The sequence below is a fragment of the Plectrocnemia conspersa genome, unplaced genomic scaffold (assembly GCF_051122295.1).
Source record: "Plectrocnemia conspersa isolate PC_06_02 unplaced genomic scaffold, ASM5112229v1 ptg000001l, whole genome shotgun sequence".
Taxonomy (NCBI): domain Eukaryota; kingdom Metazoa; phylum Arthropoda; class Insecta; order Trichoptera; family Polycentropodidae; genus Plectrocnemia; species Plectrocnemia conspersa.
Window position 1 is genome coordinate 9642691 of NW_028277165.1, and position 24681 is coordinate 9667371.

At 27.2% G+C, this 24681-nt stretch overlaps 1 long non-coding RNA gene across 1 annotated transcript in view; it reads right to left on the bottom strand.

Moving 5' to 3' along the window:
* Positions 1 to 14216: 14216 nt before the first annotated feature.
* Positions 14217 to 24681, bottom strand: part of LOC148238738 (uncharacterized) — a 477006-nt gene continuing 466541 nt past the window's right edge. The window contains exon 9 of the long non-coding RNA XR_015811887.1: positions 14217 to 14593. This is a non-coding gene — a long non-coding RNA (uncharacterized LOC148238738). The remainder of the gene's footprint in view (positions 14594 to 24681) is intronic.

Consider the following 24681-nt stretch of genomic DNA (forward strand, 5'->3'; position numbering starts at 1 on the left):
TAGAATATATAATGTATGACGTTATATACAATGGTTGTTTTTATACAGATCGAATAGATTATACGACCAACATACAATCATAACGTTATTCGAACCAGACATCATCAAAACGTCCCATCCGCGTAATTTAATATGTTTATGAAGTAAAGTAAAGTAAGGTAAAAAAATAATACGTGTCTTTGCGGCGCCGCCGCGCACTTTCGCCTGGAAGACAATACACAGACGTTAAGATATGCCACAAGTTTGTGTTTTATTGCATCTCATTCCCGACATAATTATTGTTGAAAACTGAGATATTTTTTCACCGACGCGCGAAAACTTTTCAACGAGTTATTAGATTGTTCGCCGAGTTTTCAACCTGAGGGGGCTGAAACATCGAGGGGGTGATAACCCCGGATGCCCACGCTAGTATATTTACACTTTCGCTTTGTGCATATGTAAGTGTAATTTTTTCAATTTTTTTCAGGGAACGTTATTTTTTCACCACGTAATACAATAACGGAAGAAAAACAACCAGCGTCTAGTTGGCAAATCTCTCGTCAAACCGTTAGTAACTTTTTCAACTGTGAAGTTTAATTTATAATATTTTATATTTAAATTGTGGATAAACAGAAATAATGATCTAAAACTATTTGTTTCGCTGTTTATACATTATTTTGTTTAAGCTCAGTAACAAATATTTACAGAGCTTTACACATATCTGTAAATATATGTTTCAAAGAGACGTCTATTGTATATGATATATTTTATTATAATACACAATATTGCCTGAAATTGTGTTTTTTGATGAAATTGAGTAAGCACATACACACACCGAAAGTTATTCAGAATTTGTACACAAATTAACACTTACTCACACGTTTTATTGCATGTTTTTTAAACGTTTTTTGCGATCTGTGACTAATTGTCATAGGGCTTATTGCCAAAATATTTAATGGTTTGCGTTTTACAAATAATCGCATATCTTAACAGACATTTATAAAGCAATAACCATTAATAATTGAAAAATCACTTAAAAAAAACAGACTAAATATACAAAACTGAAAGGTCGGTGCACAATGCGACGAAATGCGTTAATCAGTTAACATCCACCAAGCGTTATTTAGAACCAATTTTTTCATCTTTGTACGCAGATACGGTTAGTTCAACCTTCAATAAAAAAATTTAAATTTCTGTTTATGCCCTAAGTATTCACATTTACTAAACAAACATGAACTTGAAAAAGCATTAAACTTATTATTAAAAATAGACTTTCTTTAAACACATAATTAGTCAAGAACTCTTACTTCATTTACAATTTGGAACAAAAAAAGATTTTTAGAACATCGAGAAAGAGTTTTTTTACACCTTGCATCGAATAGATTTAGCTAAGCTGTCACCTAAATCCCAAGAGTGCAACTCGATCCTGAGGAAGACTAAGATACATAACACAATACTAAGTCAAAAACAACCATGTATTTTGCCCATCATTTTAGACTAGCAATAGAAGTAGGATAAGTCGGTGACCAGTATTTCTTCTTGGAATTATTTATCGAGAATCGTGCAAATTGATTATTTAGCATTTCGTAAGAAATTTGAAGGTTTCTTAAAAATTCCAATAAAATGATTATTTTTGTTAAAAATGAGGCTTACATCGTAAATTATGAGGTTTATAACCACTACAGTTTTAAAAATAATAATGGTTTGTAAATACCAAATTTACAGCTGCACTTGAAGCAGGTAGTGAGAAAAGAGACAGTGATTTTGGATTAGCACTTGTAACTAACTATAGGAGTTATTATTAGTAAATAATAATGCTTTTCTTGTATTATTAAACATTTGTACATGTTTCTATTTGTTAAGATACATTGAGAATTCTATAAAAAAAATGGCCACTCTTTCACCTTTCTTGAAAAATATAAAGCACGGAAATAAGAAAGATTAATACATAAAATACCTAGCTTCGTACCCCATATGGACCCTATTGATTTTCAATTGCTACCTTATGTATATAATTTTAATCCAAATCAATCAAACCATATAAGGTTTTCTTAGATTTTCCTAAGCTCAGGAATAAATATTTATTAATAACAATATCGCAGTCAATAATTAAAAGTAAATTCAAGCCATGTCATGCATAGTGATATTCATTCGTTATGGGCTTTAATACTAGTTTTTAACTAATAAAATAGATTTATTTAGTAGTAAAATTAGGTAATATTAGTATATTGTAAACTAACTGGGCTAACGTATGTTATATCTTTCAGTATAAGATTCACAATAAAATATACATATTTCCATAATTTTACAAATTATATAGCGAGTTTTAAAACAGTTGTGTGTAAAAAGAATTATACATTCTTATCCTAGTTCAAAATTACAGAGTAGATATATAAATATTTAGTTTTTATATTTTATTAGGTTATGGCTAAAATAAATGTTGGTTGAAGGCCATAATTCAAAAGCAAACACAAAACGTTATTTTATTCATTTATTTTCAATTTCAAGAAATGAGTATGAATTTGTAATATTAAGTATTCAGTTGTCCTTGTTCTGAAGAATTATTATATAATAAACATATTATTATTTTAATTTCTATATTTCATAATGTGATTGTTATAATGAAGTATATAATAAATTCTAGTTAAAGACCATACTTAGGGGGCAATTTCGATACCTTAATTTATTTATTAATATTTAATTTTAAGAAATAAGTTGGAACTTATATTATGTTGTACGTGCTCTCAAGAGTGAAAATATAAACAAAATTTGCTCCAGCTATGGAAAAAGGTGTGTACATATTACCGCTTAATTTATATAATTTATTAGATCAATATAATATAAATCATACAATAAATATTGGATAAAATCCATAATTTAATGACAAATACAAAATCTTATTTTACCTGTATATTTTCAATTTAAAAAATGAGTTTAAATTTATATTATTTTTTTCATTTTACATATGCTCTAAAAAGTAAAAATTTTAACATAATTTATTTTAATTTAAGGAGTGAGAAGAAAAGCAGTAATTTAATCAAATTTATAAAGTGCAACTAAGTAAAATGTAAGTCAATTTTAATTTTAATAATTATGCATTTATTATCTTAGTTTAAAATTATATTTTTAATATAAATTATATTATAAATTCTGGTTAGACAACGTCATTTGAGGGCAAATACGAAACCTTATTTTTCCATCCATTTTTAAATTTAAGGAATGAGTTTTAATTAATATTATGTTTTTAATTTAATACATGAGTGAAAATAAAAAAAATGCTTCAGCTGGGGGAGAAAGGGTAAACTATTTTTTAATTAGGGTTTTTAATGGTAACTAAAAAAATATAGGCCGAATAGAATTTTATATAATACACATTTTTTAATTTAGTTAAAATTAAATAGAGAGTAAACATATTATTTTATAATAATTATATTTTATATGGTCATTGTTATTAATATTTAAATAAGAAATTCAAGGCAAAAGCCATAATTTAAGGACAAAAACGAAACCTGTTTTACTTACAACCAAATTTAAAAAAAAAAACTAAAAAAAGACACCATAAACCTAATTATAAAGTTTTATTAAAATCGTTTAAAAATATGGCAATCACAATAATTATTTAATTTACATTTGTAGTTGGGTTTTAAGGCTAGATTGATTTTATTAAAAATACTTTGAAAAAAATACTTTGGTAAGACTGGAAGAAAGTTTTTGTCTTTTTACGAAATAAAAGTTAATAATCTAAGCTTTTATATTTATTACATTAGATCAGAGCATTTCTTAACATTGTCCATAAAATTTATCAATCGCTTGACGCTTATCAAAACTAAGTGTATCACTTACTTTCTTAGTCATAGATTGACAGATATTTTGATATAATTTTATTATTCATACAAGAAATTTCAGTAGTTAATTTTAATTTTTAAAATCTAAAAAATAACCACACTGGGCATGCGGAACTAGCATGACTTTTTTAAACATACATTTGTATGAAAGTATTGTCTGGTGCGCTGAAATACGTCATGCAGACCTATTAAAGCATTCCTTATAATCTTATTCTTTAAGTTTCATACCCGATTCTATACGTTGGTGACTACCGTGTTGATTAAATCTCAATATCCTTCCTTTTCATGTCTGTATACGTATGTTTCGCCAACAAGACATTTTTCTTAGGTCCATAATAAGCTCATATTATGAACCTAAGATTATTTGTTCGACGCTTTCGTTTTTTTACGGAGATAATCTAATCATCTTGTGACTAGATTTTCTCTTAGTCCATGAAACTTTAAGCAAACGTATATAATGCAAAGCTAATAGAAAATATTAATAAAAAAAAATTATAAATAAAAGTCTAACATTTTAACTTTACTTAAATTATCAATAAGCTTTTGATAAACCTAATTGACTATTTTAAGCAAACATCTTAGCGTTACAAAGTCAAAACTCTTATAAATAAAATATACGTTTTATGAACTAATTTATCAGCTCATCCACTAAGCATTTGAATCTATTAGTCACGGAGAGTTGCATAAAAAATCCCACACCCCCAGTCGCAGATTTAAAGCTTATGCATTTATTCATATCGCTTTTTCTCAATTCCACCCCCATATTTGCGATTTTATTAATCATCCACAAAGCCTTAATCTATTTACAACTACAATGAATGATTTCATCATATTTGTGTGTTCTTCAACGGCGTGTCCGAACGAAAACGGAGCATGTCGAGTGCGAGTCGAAGGGGGTTATCGTTTGTAAAAGTGCATTATGTACCCGTTTGAGGTTGTATGAAGAGAGCCAATCCTTGTGGTGTAGGGATGAACTGTGGGGGCAGACGGGTGGGTGGAAAAGGTGACTCACTCGCTGCGGTATTTAGAGTAGTCTTCTTTTTCCGAGCATTGCATAGTCTTAAGCAGTGCTATTTGCCTCTTCGACTCACGCACAGGGTGTTGGCAGGAAATTAATATAATTTTCATTTCAATAATATGTGCAAATCTTCATTAATATCGATTGTCTCTAGTATTTATTTTTCTCTAAATCTGGAATCTTAGAATTTTGTTGCAATTTTAAAGTTTATAAGAACCATAAGCTTTATTAGTTAGATTTTCTTTTGCGATATTTTTTATAGTATGTTTATTATAACATAAATTTGAGCAATTTATATTTTGCAAAGGGGAGGTTTCGCTACACTTAAAAATATATTACACATGCTTAATATTTTTCTAACGCTTATTTTATATTAAAAACTGTGCAAATTATATTTGTACATATAATATTTTAATATTTTTTTTGCTTTTTCTTTCCAATCTAAATTACAAGTTTTGGAATACTTTTTGTGCTTTTTCTTTCCAATCTGAATTACAAGTTTTGGAATTCAGATTTGTAATAAAAATGAATAAAATTGTTACTAATTATCAGTAAAAGTGTACATATTTTTATTTTACATGCTAAAATGAAATAAATGTCATGGTTTTTATAACGATAACATTTTATTATTTTAAATAGTACTTATGTGTCATATTTAATTAAAAAACAAGACCATATTGAATAATGTATCTCATAGTATGTCGCAAGGATCTAAGCTAGGTCCATTTTTATTTGTGTTGTGGAAGTCGTAAACAAAATTACATTTTTATTTTTAATTGATACAATAATCAATTATGTAGGTAATAGTATAAAAATGTATTGAAAGTAATACATAATAAACTTAATAAATCAAAATAATTTAAAGTTTATTAGAAATATAACTAAATTAATAGCAATTGGTCAAAAAAGACTACTTACCTTGAAAAGTATAATTGGAAAGTAAAGATAAAAGTTTATCAAAAACAGAGATAATCAATCGAGTAATTTTATTTATCTTCTTGTTAATCGTTTTATTCACACTAAAGTAAAAACTTTTAAAATCGGTAATGCTTATAAATCATAAATGCATCTATCACTGATAAACTTATTTAATATGTCCAGGAATAAGTCGATCAATTTACTGTATTAAGCGTTGGTTTATTATTAAAAGCTCACATAATGATTGTGCTATTAATAACTATCTTTTTAATTAAAATACCTTATGTTTATAAGTATTTATTTATATATCTTATATTTTAATACAATGCACTCTATATTTATGACTAAAACACAATTATATCAGACAAAGTATCTTATATATTTTAAATTATTCATAAATAAGCGTATTTCTATTTTTATTTTTATTATCCGCTTCATAGTTATGCTTATTAAATTTTAAACCCGTCGGTTAATTTAACATGGATATTATTAATCGTCGAAATAACCGCGGCCGGTTGCATTCCGTCGCGAACGCCCTGTACATCGTCGGCGGGGGTAGCATTCTCATTTTTTGCAGTTGAGTTATGAATTTTTAATGAGATTGCTGGAGAGATTAAGAGTCAGAAAGTCATTTCCCGCAAAAACCGGCCATTTTCTTTTCGTCTTAGGTAAACTCCGACGGCCAAACAGCATCGGCGCCGAGTTTTCCATTAGCGGTCCGCCATATTGCTACTCCACGGATAACCCCTACCTGTTGATAACAATATACCCTTTATACAATGCAATGTAAAAATGTTTCAAAATAATATACACAAATAATAAAGATCAATTACAATCGTGGGTAAAAATATTTATCTTCACCATAAAAAAATATTAAAGTTTCTTAATACTTATAAATTTAAAATATTAGGTAGAATGGACAGTCTTTACAATTATGTGTGTAATTGAGAATGTTACAGTTTTAATGAATACTTTATATAATTTTTTAACCATCTCTTTTTATCTATTTGTATTTTAACATATATTTTTTTGCAATTAATTACATCTGTATAGCTGTATTAGTCTGTATTTTTAATAAAATGACAATACCATTGTAAAAATTGTTGTTTATTGATTCAATATTTAATTTCATTTAAAAGACTTACCATTCTCAAAATTCCTCGTGAAAATGATTCAATTGATCAGAATACAAGCTTGCTGTCTCTTATCAATCCCAGCATACATATAAAATAACTTTTTTTACAGTGAGCCTGGTTTTCCAGGTAATTTTTGATACCTGACCTTTAGATAACTACTATTTTATACGACGATTGTTGTCGTACAACATTTTTTCATTTCAGGTTATTAAATGATTGACAGCGTGTGACTTAGCTTCAAGATCCAGAAGCTCTTAGGATATGCGGATACGCATCAATTTGGTTTTTCCACTCAAATCGTGCGAAATCTATACTTTATTTTCAAGGCTTTCCAACCTCTTTAATATGTATGTATATAATCGGACGTGTTTAGTTTCTGGGCCAGCTGATGATAAGTTAGTGTAGAATTTGCTTTAATTTATATCTTCGCTGGTCTTCCGCATCCATGACTATTCTTGATATCGTAATTTCCTCTACAATTTTTTTTAACCATCTTTGACAAAATTTCTAATATAGTAAATATCTAATGAATCATTTACTACTTTACAAGTGTTTTTAATGGGCGTAGTTATTTTTTTTAAATCATGTAACATGCAATTTTGAGTAAATTTTCCATTTATTGAAAATTCTGCTATCGTAAATTTTTAGGCCCGATTTGTTTTAATATAGAGTGTATAATCCAGATGGGCAATAATACAGATGTAACAAAAGACGCACTTAGGTATTTACAGCCAAAACAATATTTATTTAGGGATTACCTAAAATATACAAATTCAGTTTAAAAGAAAATATTAATTGATATTTAATATATCTAAATATTAATAAATTACAAATAAAAGAGCAATTGGTTAAATGATAAAATAAATAGATAAAGCTAAGTTACTATATCTGAGAGATAAGATTTTTGCACAAAAATATTTTTTCATTAAAATGGAGCGTTAAGAATGTTATGATAATTTAATATATATTTTAACAATCCATAATTGTGAACAAATTATGTTAAAATTATTATGCTGATTTAAAATGTATAGATTTAATAAGCTTCACAAAGTGTTTGACACCAGATCTCACCGTCCAAGAGTTTATACTGCTTTATTTTTAATATGGTGAAATATAATCAGATGAGCAATATACTATAACTATATGCTATATAGACGCAAAAAATAATTATATATTATGAAATATAAATAAAATAATACCTTTTAAGTCAATATATATTTATAAATATATTTTACCTCAAAAAAAAAAAAAAATTATTAGTAATTTTTTTTTTTTATATATTTTATATATTTTTTATGAATTCTTGAAATAAAAATTATATTTAATAAATAATTTGAAATAAAACGTTAGTTTAAATAACACTAAAAACATATTTATTAAATATAAAATTGGTATTACCCTTTTTTTTTTAAATATAACATTGAATTATTTTGTTGTTTTAAAGCAACTAATCACGTTTAGTTTTCAAATAATACATTTTATTGCATAAATAGTTCATATATTAAATACAAAATAACACAACCAAACCTAACTATCGTGATTGATTAGTTGACAATTGTTATGTCAAAAGTAATATTCATAGTTTAAAAAATAAATAAATAGAAGTCATACAATAGCTTTTTTTCTATTTTAATCACATACTAGCCAAAATTTAATATTATATTTATTTATCGATTTTAGCAAAACAAATAATTTGAAAAAAAATAGTTTAAAAGAAACAATAGCTATTTATCATTTATTTAATCAAAAAAAATATCTATTGCAATTGCTTGATTAGTAATTTGAATTTTTTCAAGTTTCAAAAGTAAATAAATAAAATGAATACCATAGTCCTGCTCTAAATTATAAGAAAATAATAAATCATGTGTTATTATTATATACTCCCCAAGATTTAACGTTGAAATTTTTAAATAAAACATCATCGAGATTTTACAAAATTTCTTTCTGAAAAATTGAATATTATACTATAGTAAGTACATAAATAATAAATAACTAACTAAAACTATTGTAATAGCGTATTTGGAATTTAATACCAAAAATGTATAAAGTAAATTAATAAAATAATATAAAAGCTAATCTATAAAATACAGTAAAATTATCAGATATTATTGCACACCAACTAAAATTGTATATTTATATTTCATTTATAGCAACACCTGTTGCTTAAAATAATTTATTACTAAAAAAAATACAATTACTGTTTCGATTATTTAGTTTAAAATTGTTATATAAAAAACGTTATATAAATATTTTTACAAAATAATTACTTAAATTAATGTAAAAGCTTTTTTCTTAAAGGAAGAAACTTTAAATTAGCTGGAATTATCTCATACTAAAAAATATTTTTAATTATTATTTTTTTAAATATAGCAAAATCGAGTTTTTGTAAAAATTCAATTGTTCAGAAAATACACTTTCTATTCTATAAATTTCATATAATAAATAGAAAATACGAAAGTTAACTATCGCAGTTGCTTAGTTTGTTATTATTAAATAAAAGCATTATTTAAATATTTTTTAAATACTAATCAAAGTCCTTCTCTCAGATATAAGTTAATATTGAGTAACCTTACACAGATTTGACTTCATATTTATTTTTCAAATAGAGCATAATAAAGTTTTTATTTTTATCTAAAAAATTACACTTTATACTCTATAAAATTGTAAGTAAAATAAATAAAAAAATACGATAACAAACTATCGTGATTACTTAGTTGGTAATTCTTCAATAATTGCATCAATGAAAGTTGTAAATTATGGCTACAGGGTTGCGACCAAGCAACCCACCACCACACTCTACTCCAGCCTCCTCCCAAGACTCGCCAGATTCATCTCCACGACAGACGTTTTTATTTCATAGCCTTCGACTTTTAGAACCCGACCAACCAACCCCCACGACTCGGGGGGTAGTTTTCCTTTTTCAATTGTTCCATTTTGACGGTGAAAGATTGTATTGTCGGTGCGTCGTTCGTTGTCTTGTATCCTTTTTTCATACTTTTTTCAGACCGTACCGGCGACGGGTTAAACAGTGGATTAATAAGCGGAGAGAGTTCATTATGGAATTTCAAGATGTTGCAAATTGAATGGGTGGCTGTGTGTGTTTTTTTATTATTTAAAATAGCTAAGTAAATGGATTTATAAATATTAATTTATAAACCATATTTTATTCCCATTTAAATAGTCGTCAAAAGATGCTCTATAGTTAAGAGTTCTTATAATGAAATCTAGTTTGTTAGGATTTATATATTTTATAATAAATCACACTATCCGAAAGATAAGTATTATTTATTTTACGATTTTGCCCAAAGGGCCAAAAATTTGAATCTCCGCCACTGTCTGAAATGTTAGACATGTGAAATTTTTGTGCATAGTCGTGAAATTTCAACTGCCGAACGTTGGGCCATTACGGTCCCGCAGTGAGATAATGAACTGTCTGGCAGTCATAATGCGGCATAATATAGACACAAGGAGAGCATGAGAGTACTAGTAATAGTAAGTAGACTCACAAAGAAATGTCTGATTAAATTGTGTCGAGACATGTATGTCTAACCGCATCAAAACGCTCATTACGCCGTCTGCATTTTCCTCCTCTCTTCATATAATACGTAGGTACTATATATGTATCTCTTTTGTGTAATATGTAAATATGTGCGCTTGTCGTGTGGTAAGGGCGCCTATCGTTTTCTTTGCTCGAAACACGAACTCAGCAAAAATCTTTTAAATAATTATCTTAACGAGCCCTCGACATGTTGCGTTATATGTCATGTTACACTTGCTCCGAGCATGTTCTCAATTGAAAGCATACGGCTTCGACACTGTGTATTCATAAACGTCGTGTACTGGATGTAAAGCTAAAGAAAGAAAATTGTGGCTAGATGGAAAATGGTTGCATAAGAAATTGTATTTTGTGGAATGCTGCATATCATTTTTAATAAAAATCTATTTTAATAATATGTAAATAAGTAATATGCAAAATTAAATTTTGAATATTAAAATGTCATTTTTAAGAATGTTTATAAATTAGGCAATAACAGCCAGCTATATAGTAATATATAGTAATAGAAGTCAGTGATTATTATTTAAGAGATTTGAATTCGAATAGCAAATGGACCACAGTATTTTTAATTTCTGTAATGTCTAAAAGAAATGATTCCGATCGATTATCACCGATTAAGATTTTTATATTTTAGTAAATATCATGATTATTATTTTAAATAAATTGAACTAGATCGTGCATAGTTTGAAAGGTGTAAAATAGTTAATACATATTAAAGTAAATGTTAATAATTTAAAGACATTGATTTGATTTTGATTATTGCGATATTTGCGTAAAAAATAATAGTAAACTTAATTAAAAAAGTGTGATAGCTTAAATGTGTATTTCTTTATGTATACATAATATTCACAAAAATGTAGCATAAATGGAAACAGTAGCTAAATGCGTACCTTATAATAATATATTAGATCTGTTACCAATATATTTTCCCGGTAATTTCAGTGAATAATAATAAAATAAAATTTCATCGGTAAATATATATTTTTACTTTAAAAGATATACTATACATGACAAGCTTAAAATAAACTAATAATATTATATTTTTCAATTTAAGTGTTGAACAATATTTTTTTGCTCATTCGTAACCCAATTTAATCTAGTTTTAATTGTTCGTAATTAAACTAACTTCAGTTCATTTTTGCATGTTTAGTTTTGATTAGAGCAAAATTATTAAATATATTTTATAAAATAAATACTTATTCGTCGACAACAGTAGCTAAATGCATTTTTTTAATGATATATATGTTACAGTGAATGTTTATTACCAGTGAAAATATATTTTCACTGCCATTTAATCGAAATCAAATTAAAATAATTCTCACCGATAGATATATATTTCTACTAGTGATAATAAACTTTATCTGACTAATTTATACTTTATCTAGTGAAAGAAAGAATAGGCTTTATTCAGTGAAAGTATACGCTGTTCTAGACTATAATTTTCCAGAAGTTAAACGTATAAAAATGGTGGTTTTCAATTGACAGTTGTAAACGCCATTTGTTAAGTCCTGTAATTTCGTTAAAAAATATAATTGTATGGCGACATATCACTTGCCAAAGGAAAAATGTTTCAAAAGTATATATTTACTATTATCGGCCAGTCAAATTAAATTTATATTAATAATAATATAAATTCACTAAAAATACGCATTTACTGTAACATTCATTAGTTGTTAAAAACAAACCTAAACTAATCGAATTAACAAATATATATGAATAATATTTTTATTTTCTCTGGGTTAAGTTTGAGCACAAACCTGATTTGTATGTGTTTCACTAATACTGACCAGTAAAATTTTAAATCAATTGTATAATACATTTAAATTAACCCAGTTAGTAAAACTATATTACTACGAATGAAAATATAACCTCACTGAAAAATAGTTGTGAATCCCAAACAAAAAAAAGATGCAAAATTTATTTTCCATTAACCCTTGGATACAGCTTAATATTTATTTATTAATTTAGCCTTTGAATTTGGTAAGCCTGAAAATAATAGTTTATTACATCGTATTGAAAGTTCATCGAACGTTACACCTTTTTTCTTTAATCGTTTAATTAAGCATATAAATAAACCAATTATGCATATTTTTAAACATCAAATAAATGACACAAATCTGATAAATGATGCCTTAAGCCGATTCAACTTTGTAATAAATTATTAAATTATTTAATGAACCTAGTACTTAATGGTATTTAAAATTAAAATAGACACATACGGAAAACACAAACGTGAATATTACTTTGTACTGTAGTAACCACGCTTTCTTTCAATTCTTTCGCTCCAAATCTTAAAAAGTCGACAGACAAAGTAATGGAATAATTACACATTGACACTTGGAGGTGTCATTGAGATGGATTTTGTCCGAGTTAAATCAGTCACACGCGACGTGAGGTGCAAATCGTGGACACCCCCGAGCACACAAAGTCGTATGACAGGTCGTGCATAATTTGCATGTGACTCGTGCTGATCGTCCGGAAAATCAGGTTCGGCGACAGCAGGTGGAAAACGAAACGTGTGAAGGCACGCCAACACCACAGCACCTGTCATTACCTCGACCGTTTGCGAATATACAATTAATTGAGAGAAAGAGGCTCGTGTCAGTCTACCTTTGATTTCTGATCGTGCATAACACGTTACAATTAACGCACACGAGTTTCACACTTATCTTATACTTTTATTTTCTATATAAACATATATTTACTATTTTATTAAGTAAATTTCAAAGTCTCACATTAAATAATCCAGCGCAAAATATCGGTTAAAGAAATATTGGAAAAGGTTCTTATCCTAATGCACAAACTTTTTTCTGGATGTGTCTTGTGCAACACACGCTTTACACGTTCTAGTTGTAAAGAGTAGATCTCAGCACTAAATGTTTGTATTTGTACAAAGGCCAAACAAATTTGGCCTTTGTAAATAAAATCGTGTTAGTCTGTGATCCGTTATTAAAAAAATAATTTTCTGGATATAAATCGTTTTTGAAGTGTGTGGTATAAATTATTTATCTTACAATCAATGAAATATTTTGCATTTATAGTAAATGCTTTAAGTTTCATGGTAAAATAATACCACACACAGTATCACAAAAATGTAAAATAGATCTGACAACAAACGTAAATCCTGCACGGACCACCTAATAGCAGATCCGTCCCAAACGTTAATCACTCATAAGTACGGAAAAAATCTACGCTGTGTATGGAAAGGCTGCAAATTGAACAATACGCCTGCGCATCTTATTATTGTTCTTTCACCCTTAGGTTACCAATTTTCTAAAAAGCCATCTAGACCGTTTTTTTAAGGGATAAACCTATTAAGTGAGTGTGTCTATATAGCGATGCAATTGGCTCGTAAATATCTTCATCTGCGATTCGTCAGATCTGTCTCAAACTAGCATTAATATGTTACACATGTCACACCGAATTAAATAACGCATGGTTTCCCAAACTATGTTCCGCGGAACACTGGTGTTCCGCGGGTCCAAAATAGGTGTTCCGCGGAGCCTAAATAGATATTTCACAAAAGTTTGGAGTATATTAAAAAAATTGTTAGTCTTGCTAATACATAAAAATTGTTCATAAATCTGATAAAAAAGCTTGAAACTATTGTAATTTATTGCGTTAAAACAGGATTGGGTGTATATTTTTGGAAATATAAATGATTCAAATAAAATTTGCATAAAAATGAATCGATTTTCTTGTACATTAATTTAGTCTGGTTGCTTACAATACAGATTTTTTTCCATTTTGACAAAAAAAAAATATTACAGAATTTACATATTATTCAAAAACTACCCATGGATCTTTGGTTAAAAACAGGAAATTTGACGAAAGAAAGGCCAAATATTTCTACTGATACATCTATCATCGAAGAAGAAAATAATCCAAAAACTGAGAATACATCTGATCAATATTATGCCTGTATAATAAAAATTGTAATTTAAGAACTCAAAATCATCAGTCATTAGGAGTTTTATTTATTTGAATTTTTATGTAGATTAAATAAATGATATTTCCTTTTTAACATTTTTTATTTTTATTTATACTATTATGAATTACTCAACCTAAAAAATAAGCAAAGTGTTCCGCCAAAGTTTTCGGATTTGCCAAGTGTTCCGTCGCTGAAAAAGTTTGGGAAGCCCTGAAATAACGTATTGTTAGTCTTTAAATCTTTTTCTCATAAGGAAATGTATTCAGGGCTGATTTTCTCAGCTTCCGTGATTTTTATTTCATGCAAATGAAATTGTTTCGTTGCTTACTTAATAATTTAAGTGTTTCTATTCTTTGTTACCAATAAACAAGGGTATTTCATTTTAAGGTATTTATTGCCAGAAGTATTTTTTTGAAGTTTATGATATTAGTATTTATTTTATTTAAATGCTACGCTAATCTATAGACATGATTTTGCAGTCTTTGATATAAGTATAAATGCATGAAGCAAATACGCTTAAATTTTACTTATTTGAATCGACATTTTATTACAGTAAAAAGTTATTTATTACGAAACAATGCTAAAACAAAAAAGCTGCTAAATAATATATTTGGCAAGTCTTGACTGTTAACGTAACTCAACCATAATAATTTATAGCTAATTATATGGATTTTACCGATTCCTAGACTAAAATGTCTAAATTGCTCAGTTGGTACAGATTTATCTGCTTTTTAAAGCATTATGCTTACACATCAGGTTAAAACAGGAGAATACAAATTAATATTATTTATTACAGTATACGTTTTAAATATCGATCGATCTAATTAATTGACCGAGGTTTACGAAAAAATCTTAATATTATATATGTTATTAAGATTTTTTCGTAAACCTCGGTCAATCTTATAAGCTTGAATCTAAGAAAATACTTAATAAGTCATAAAATATTTTTTTTAAATAAAATAATAAAATAAGTATTTTATAAAAAATTTTTAATAAAAATATTTCATATCAAATTGAAACTTTTTTTTTATATTTCAAAAGCTTAAAAATATTAAAGCACCAAGTTACAAAAATTCTACAATTATTAATGATTTAGTAAAAAAGAAAAAATCCTAAATTCTTTATTTCAGGATAATACATATTTATTTAAAAAAATAAATTGCTAAAAAAATCTGACAAAATTCGAATTTCAACATTGAAGATGGTATTATGTTTAAATAAAAAGTTAAGACTCATCTGATTAGATGTAAAAATTCCTGCAGTGTTTTAGAGATTACTAAATAAAATCGAAAGTGCCAAGTTCTTTACATTTAAAAAACAGTTTTTTTACAATTTCAGGACATAAACGAGAGGCGATACTAATTTATAGCTGTACTTTTTTATGTCTTTACTCCAAAAAAGGACTTTCAGTAGCCAACCGCCACCAGTGCTTTGCCCGTGGCTGGTCGGATGTGATGCTAGGCTAGTTAGGTTACCACAGAAATCATATTTTATAAAGGAGCTCTTATTTATTTGAAAGCCAGCAAGGAGTCGCCAGAGATCTGTACCTCCAACTGCTATTTTATTTTTTATATATATTTATAAATATAGCTTTTTGTAAAATATTTTACTTCCCAAATATAAGATACTAGATTGCGTCTTTTTTGGAAAAATAACTGCATATTTTAGTTCCATACTGTTAATAAAATTATAGAATTTATTTTTATATTTGGATACAAAATTTTCATTATTATTATTTTTATTTGTTAAGTTTAATAATTAACCCACTCCATTATTAACAAATAAATGGATTAACTTATCCTATAAAATCATAAAAAATCTAGTTTGTCTTGTGATAAAACGTTTCAACTGTTTAAGAAAACGTGTTTTTTTTTTTATTAAAACCCTGGGAAACCTTTTATCATATTAAGACACAGATAGCACGCTATAAATCATTAAAGAAAAGGTGCGTCAAAAACAAATTTGTCTGATTGTAGATAAGGTTAAAATTGTCTTATTAAAAGTTCCAAATTATATAAGATATAGGGAACCAACCGCATAATGAAACGTCACGTTGTAAACGTCGTCGTGGCAAATAGACATAATTGCATTTTCGACTCACTTTGTCTATTGTGAGCATCGAGAAAATTGCACGTGATATCGGTTTAAGGTTTCAGCACGCGATTTTTGTGCGAAATTTGCAAATTTGTGACTGAAAATGCATGAGGGGAAACGTGTATGAATGAAAATCTTTGATCGTCAGCCATTCGTGCCACGTCAAATAAATCCTAATATGATTAAATGTATGGTTTTTTGTAATTTGATCCTTCACTTTATCATTTTTGCTTATTAGGTAAAAAAGTAACCACCTCTTACTTTAGATGATTAAAGAATCAAAATCCCAATGAATTTAAGATTCGATTTTAAGGCTATCGTGCCATCTCAAATAAATCCTAATATGAATAAATTTAATTACATGTTCTCATTTTGACATAGATAAAAAATATATTACTACATAATTAGTTTTTAATATACTATTGATAATGACCTAATAAAGCAAAATCCTAATGTAAGAATAGAAAATTGTAAAAGACAAGATTGTAAATATCTTAAGCAAGGTAGTCGTTTTATAGGGTTTTGATAACTTATTTTTTACAAATATTAGCCATAAATAGGTTTATTTTCAAAAACCATTAGTAATTTGAAGAGAATGTAAAAATAAATGAATTTTTAGTTTTCTAATTCTTAAATGTATTTAAAGCAATAGTATTATATATTTACTATATATACAAAACGTTTACATTAAGGGCAAAATTATATCTTTGAAATTATTAATTCTAGGAACATATTTTTTTTTGCTTATTAGAGACGTAAAATAAGGGTATTATTAGTAATAGTAAAACAGATCTCAGTGTCTCTAAATTTGCCAAAGAATTAAAGATCACAATATTTAATATGGAAACGACTAGGAAGAAGTAACCATGAAATTAATTACAAGGCTCATTCATTCAATAGTATTTATGGAATTCTATTTTTGTCATGTAATAATATATATTAATTAAAATATATATTTCTTTTGATTTATTTATAAATTATACAAGTTAATTTAATTAAAATTTACCTACAGAAACCTGCAAATAACACAGTCAAAGGGTTAAAAATACCTTTGATCTAAACTTAAACCTAATACGCTAGCATTATGTGGCCGCTCTTATGCAATATTACGATATAGTAGGAACACACACATAAAACAATAATAAAAAAGTCAAACATCGATTTGCGTTTTATATAGACGTATCGTGATCGTACGTTCACGCGGGGCCTTTATGAGCGAGCCCCGGCCTCTGCCCGTAGTCAATGTTCCTCATTATTACCGTATTACGAAACACGTATGGCATTTAACGGCACACTTTCTTTGGCGGACACACGATCTCCGTCAAAAGGTAACTTCCTCGTGTAATATCTTAGTATATAATATAACAATGCCGATTGTTTGCAAAGGTCCGAAAGATCCACCCGCGGCCGTTCAGGTGGAGAAAGTTCAATCATTATTTTTATAATTGCTACTAAACACTCGGACTATAATATGATGCATACGTATAAAATATTTATTGTTATTTATTCTCTATTGTGTAGCAATATATATTTTTTCTAAAGATCATACATTACTAAGTTTACATAGAGCTTTCTATCGAGGACTTTAGTGTACGTACTATATGCTTACCAAATTAAATTAAGTAAATACATTTTCTCGATATTTTCGAAATTTCAACGTGGTGGACTATTGATATATGGGTCAATTAAATCCTTATTGTAAACAATACAGCACTTTTATAATCACAGAAATATGGTAAATGAAAAGGAAATAAACTAAATTAGAATTCAAAGTATTGATCTAATCATACGGTATTTCTTTAAAAGTTACTCTCGTTTTAATCAATGAATTTTATAAGATAAGAATTTTTAAATTTTTTATATATTTTTTTAATATTAGCTTCATTATTTTAAAGGTTTTAAACAAAAAATTCAATAAGCTTTAAGTCAAATATCAATGTTTCAGCTAGCATAAACATATGTTATAAAATTCGTCAAATTAAATATTTATGTATAAAACTCACTTTTTATGTAATATAATGTTCTTTGTTACATATGTTAAAAATGATTTTGTTAAGAATCCCTTTGATTTATACATTTAAAACATTCCTTAGTATATATTTTGCTTTACATTTTCATTTAAATACTATTTATATACGCACGCGTGAAAATATATTTATTTCTATATAATATTGCAACTATAATTAGTTACTTTTTTACCAATATGATTATTATGACAATAAAATGTATTATTTACCAAGTTATTTTATTTAAAAATAAATGTATTATTTACCAAGTAGCTTTTGTGCCGATTCTCACCATGAGCACATTTTTTTGCCGTTAACCTTTTTTCTTGCTCTTGAACGACATATATTAGCTTTAACAACTTAACACATAACTAATTATATATTAATACAATTTTTTGCTTTTATCATAAAAGTTAGTTTTTTTGATTGATAAACTGCAAGAGCTTTAATTAAAATTGTATAATGCTTGTAAGCTATATGTAAATAATATTTTTATTCAAATATGGTACATTATTTAAAGGTGGTACAATAAAGTGATATATTTCTTTTAAAAGAATTCTTTTAATCTAAAATCGACTGTTCAACATTACATTTGCTATTTTACTTTTTTTACTTATAGTCTTTGCTATAATTCTGATGTTTTCCAGATAAAATATTTTCATTGTATATGTATTACAGTAGTGACAAATCATAAGAAAAAATTAAGCTCATATGTTAAATTATTACATATTACTACGTTTCTTTTAATTTAATTGAAAAATCGGAGTTGATGACAAAATTTCATTAAATATTTGTTTCGCTCAATATAGCTGTTTGAAATAATATAAAATATCGATATTTAAAATAAATATGGTGCGAAACTTTTATATAAATAATAATACAAAATTTGATAAAAATAAAATTTAATTTAATTTTTAATTAAGAATAAATTATTTCATATTATTATAAATAGTTTTCATTGCATATGATATACTTTAATCATTGTTTCGTTTATCAGCAGTAGAAAGTCGAAAGAGTTGAGTCAAAAAAGTATAAAAAATTGTTTTTGCCAAAAAATCATACATTTGAGACGAAGCTTTATCGTAGTATAAATTCAAAAGTTGTTTGCCCACAATTCTGTTAGTTTTTAACATAATCGAAAGAACACACAAAAAAGGTAAAACCGCATTACAATTTATATTGTATTGTACGTAAGCCATAATGGTAATAATTTTAAATAAATTAGTGCGTTCTAATAAAAAAAACAATAAGTTGAACCCTGACATTCGATCTATTATGACGTTTTTTTCTAGTATTGGCGCTTTCGGGACAATTTCGTTGAGGTTAGATCTTTGCTTGTATGTTATAACCATACATCCATAATTCGTCACCTATTATGACGCGTTGGAACAATTCTAGGTTATCAGCAACGCTATTTAACAATTGCTTACTCTTTTTTTTACAATGCTGTTACGATTGCGTCATGCAATCAGAGGTACGACTTGATCTTTATGAATTGCTCGTAAAATCCAGTGGTAAAATCTTATTATACTATACTTTTATAATCGTTTAAACCAATAAAACAAACTATGCTATTTTATTGAACTTAACGTGTATTTTTTGGTCTCGGCTCAGATATATAATTTGTCCTAGATATATAATTAGTCATATGTTATAATGCGTTACGAAAAGTCTCGGTTGTTAGAATTAAGCAGAACATTAAACAAAACTAACTGCTTAACATCTCAGCAAAATTACTTGACATTAACTGTATAAAATAATTTGACGTGAAACTTTGGGATATTATTTATCAATGTCCTGGTAGTTATAATTTTAAATAGAATGAACCAATAAAATAAATTAAAAACCATAATTCAATAATAATAATTTAAGGTTTTCGTTGAGAATTGCTCAAATTTGATTTAATGTAAATGATAACCTTGATATTTGCTCAAACTTGACGTACTTCTTTTTAGTATTTGTTCTTTATGGTACTTTCAATTGAGATTTTACCTTTGTGTTAATGTCATAATGTCATATGATGCGTCAAAACAATTATATATTTTAAATGACCCTATAAAACAAACTCTTTCCAATGTCGTTATATTTGAAAATTTAACATTTTTCGTAATGTAACAAATCTTTTTAAAAATTCTTCACAAATAATTAATGAAAATCTAACAATAATTACATTTTTTTTATTTTATTAACTACTGTAATTATTAACGATTTTTGTCAACTTTTAATAGTATTTTCTTATTTCTTTATACTTTAAAGCCTATACAATAGATTAGTGATTCTCAAAATAAACATAAAAAACCGCTTAAACAAAACTTATTACAAAAAATATTCTTACGTATGAGCTTACAAAAAACGGTTAATGATGCAAAGCACTATACTTTGCCTAGGTTTAAAACCGATCTTCAAATAAACACTAATCAAAATATTTTGAATAATGAATTTTCAAACACAGCTGCAATATAAAACACTGTCAATAACAAATAAGCAACCAGACGCATTTTTGGCTTCCATCAACAACAAAATATCGTATAAGAGTGTGTAAGAGACGCGTTTAGACCGTCCCACATCAAAACTCAAACTATCATTTACACTATTACCATAAACTGATGCAGCATCGCATATAGATTTACGAATGATAATTCTTCGTTAAATTTAAAATACGAATATTCTTCGTAGCATTATATTAACGTAAATTTGTATTAAATGGCAAAATGTTTAACTTTTTCGTTAAAGGAAAATCTGGCGTTGTTTTTGTTAATATACGACCTTGATCCTCTCAGAAAAACCATATAAACGTGCATTCGAAGGACCAGCGAGAGTTAATATATACTTTTAAACTTATATTAAAAAAATATATATAAAGACCGCTGAGCCGCTTAAGTAAACATTTTCAAAAATAAAAAATTTATATTTACCATTTAAAATAACTATTCCATTAGCGATTTCCCAAAGAAATTTAATGATTTTTAAGCATAATGTCTGTATTTCTTACATTTTTATCAATGTTTTATATTTATATATAATATAAAAAAATATTTATAATTAATTTTAAATACGCGCAAAATCATAATTTAATACACTTCGTATGTATACAGAAATAAATAAATAAATATAGCTTCTGACATATAAATATTTTTTAACCACTGATAATAGACAATGGTTTACTTTTTAACTCATAGGTCACATTCGAATTCGTTCACTATTTTAATGGTGCCAATGAGGTTTCAATTAGAAGGCGTGCTGTAAGTCTGCACCTGCTGAGTACCTTATTACTCGACTAAGATAACAACACATACTGTGCCAGCTAGATATTTCCATATACAGAGTGCTTAAAAATATAATATGTCATTATAATATTTTTTTAATAATACTATATATCATATATCCCTGCAGCGTTTGTACTTAACAAACAAGTTACATAGTTTTTATTATTAATTAATAAATCATTTATAAAGTACACATTTTTGATTTGTGATTTTAATATTTTGCTGAAATTTTTAATTTAAATTTTCATTTACATTTATGTACTACTATAATAAAGTTTAAGTTTTTTATTTCACTTTTTTTTAAATAATCACTCTGTAGTATTAACCGCAACGCGCCATATAGCACAAGAGGTACTCTTACACGATACTTGGCTCCTTTGAGTCAGTCATTCACACCTCATTACCTGATCCTGGCCTTTGATTTCGGCGGCACACGAAATAATGACTGTCGAAAAATAAATTAACATATTATAAACACACATATACATATAATATTATAACACTTTTACACATGACTGAACAACTTTTTGTACTAGTAATAGATTACATTAGTGATTTCCCGTTACCGTCAATTACGATTAGATTATTTTTGAAATTAATTTCCGTGCTTACATTTTCGACAGTTTATCGCTTACTATTTCTAGTCAAAAGCTTGTTGAGATAAGTAACAAATAATATTAACCATCTTAATCAGAGTTTGGCCAATACAGACTTATTGAAATAGCTTTTTTTAAGTCGGTTGCAACAGAAACTTTTGTTAGCATTATATTAATAAAAAAATCCCTAAATATATATGCAAATAATTCATATAACCTGTTTGTTACAAAATGTTTTTTTACTTATTTCAAACACAAAAACCAGATGGAACACAATTTTTTACTAACTGAGCAACACGTTAAAAATGCACTAAGTGACCTTAATTTTAGTAGTTTGTGAAGTAAGAGTATTTAATTATTGCTGAAGGGGTAATAAAGAATTTATAGTAAATAAAAATGAATGTCGAATACCTTAGTAGAGAATCGGTTACATTATTGACAGTCGAACATTAATTATTTTGTAAAAATAATTGGAAAATATATGTATATTATTAGCTAATCTCGAAATTTTAATGTGTTCCTAATTGAATATTTGCAAAATCCTTCACTAATCAAAAAAATAATCACTTCTTTAGTTATTCTTTAAAATAGAAATATAAATAACCCGTTTCCAAAATCTATTTCTGGTTGCGAAGTCAGTTAGGCTAAAAACCCAAAAATATGTATAAGTGAAATAGTTACTATTGTTTTTAATCGAAGTATAGTATTTTAAATACACGACGATCAATGAATTATATTAGGATGAGCATTATTTGACGAAACAGTTTAAGACGTAGTACTTTAAGATAATTGTGGTTTGATCAATTATATTTAGGGGTTATATAGACATATTTTTTACATTTTTGGGTCATGTTTTAATATGAAAAACTACTTGCAGGAAGTTTCAATTAAAGAATAGAAACAACAAAAGGTCATGACGCAATGCTAAAATTAAAGCAAGCCGACGAAAAAGATATTTTATTCATTAGCTATTCATTATCAAAATAGGAAAGATTATTAGTAAACTTTACAAAAAAAAATTACGGTAAGAGTATGGATATAAGTCACTAATTTAAAAATACTAGTACATGTTTTTCTTCTTGGATTAAGAGATGAATCGACATCTAAAGTTCAATTCGATCCTATATCAAAAAAAATCCACCCCGCATCAATTTTCTCCTGACTCGGCGATGAAATGAACTTTGTCAAACTTTGTACGTGAATGCTAAATAGGTCTTGTCGGTAGTTTGTCCCACTTGCACTGCCCAATCAGCGAGGCAGTCAACTGTGAAATTGAATTAGGGCGGCGGCCGCCCACTCTCCAATAATACTACATAGTACATCATGGTGCGTCCGTCGTCCGGCCGAAATCTTGCCGGTGGTGGCCTCAAAGCTCAAACACAAAGAGCTTTTGGTTGACTTAAACTTTGGTCCGTGTTGGCCTTTAGCAAATATCGCCGGACCCGGTCGTGTGCTTCTACTTGAATACACGGACCATGTAGAGATATAGACGCACTAACCTATAGCGAAAGCCAACGCAAATGTTTCCAATGATAATTTCAGAAACACGTTTCACTCTGGTTAGGCTATTCAATTCCTCATAAAATCAAATAAATTAAATTATTGTTTTAATAGTTATCTTACACACTTATATTTACATATGTAGAGTCCTGACAATCAATAAAATTAACCGCTCCTTTAATAGGGAGGCTTGTATTTTTTATGAGCTCTTCATGCCATTGGAGTTCTTTTTCTTAGTAATGGTTTTATGTATGATATATAATACTTCTTTTCGTAATTTTGATTTTGTTTACTGTTGCATGGAATATTTATTAAAATTAAACCCAAGATATTCTCTCATATTGCGTAGACATGAGATGTGACATATGACTTTACTTATTTTCTACCAAATGATGAGTTCGTTAAAAAAATTATGTCTTCTCATAAGATGACCTAAATATTGCAACTTTTTTATATATCTATTTAAAATCATATTTATTTAAAGTTCCATGCATCCACACCGTAAAGAAGAATAGAAAATATATAAAAACAAGCCATGCGCATTCTTAGATCACGGTTAGAGAAATACACTTCTTGCCATTTCTAGTGGAGTTTTTATTTCTAATATATATCGTCGTTTATAATTTTCAAGTCACTTTTTTTAACCATAAAATTAAGGATTTTATCTGTCATCCTTGTTTGTTTTTTGATCTTCCAGTCTTTCTGGTTTTATTGGGGTTGTGGCAGTGGATGTAAACGCATATTGTAGTATTTCTAATTTACTATTTACATAGAAATTATCTAAACGAGTACTTAGAGTATCTAAAACTTAAAAGTTTATTTTATTTTTAACTCAA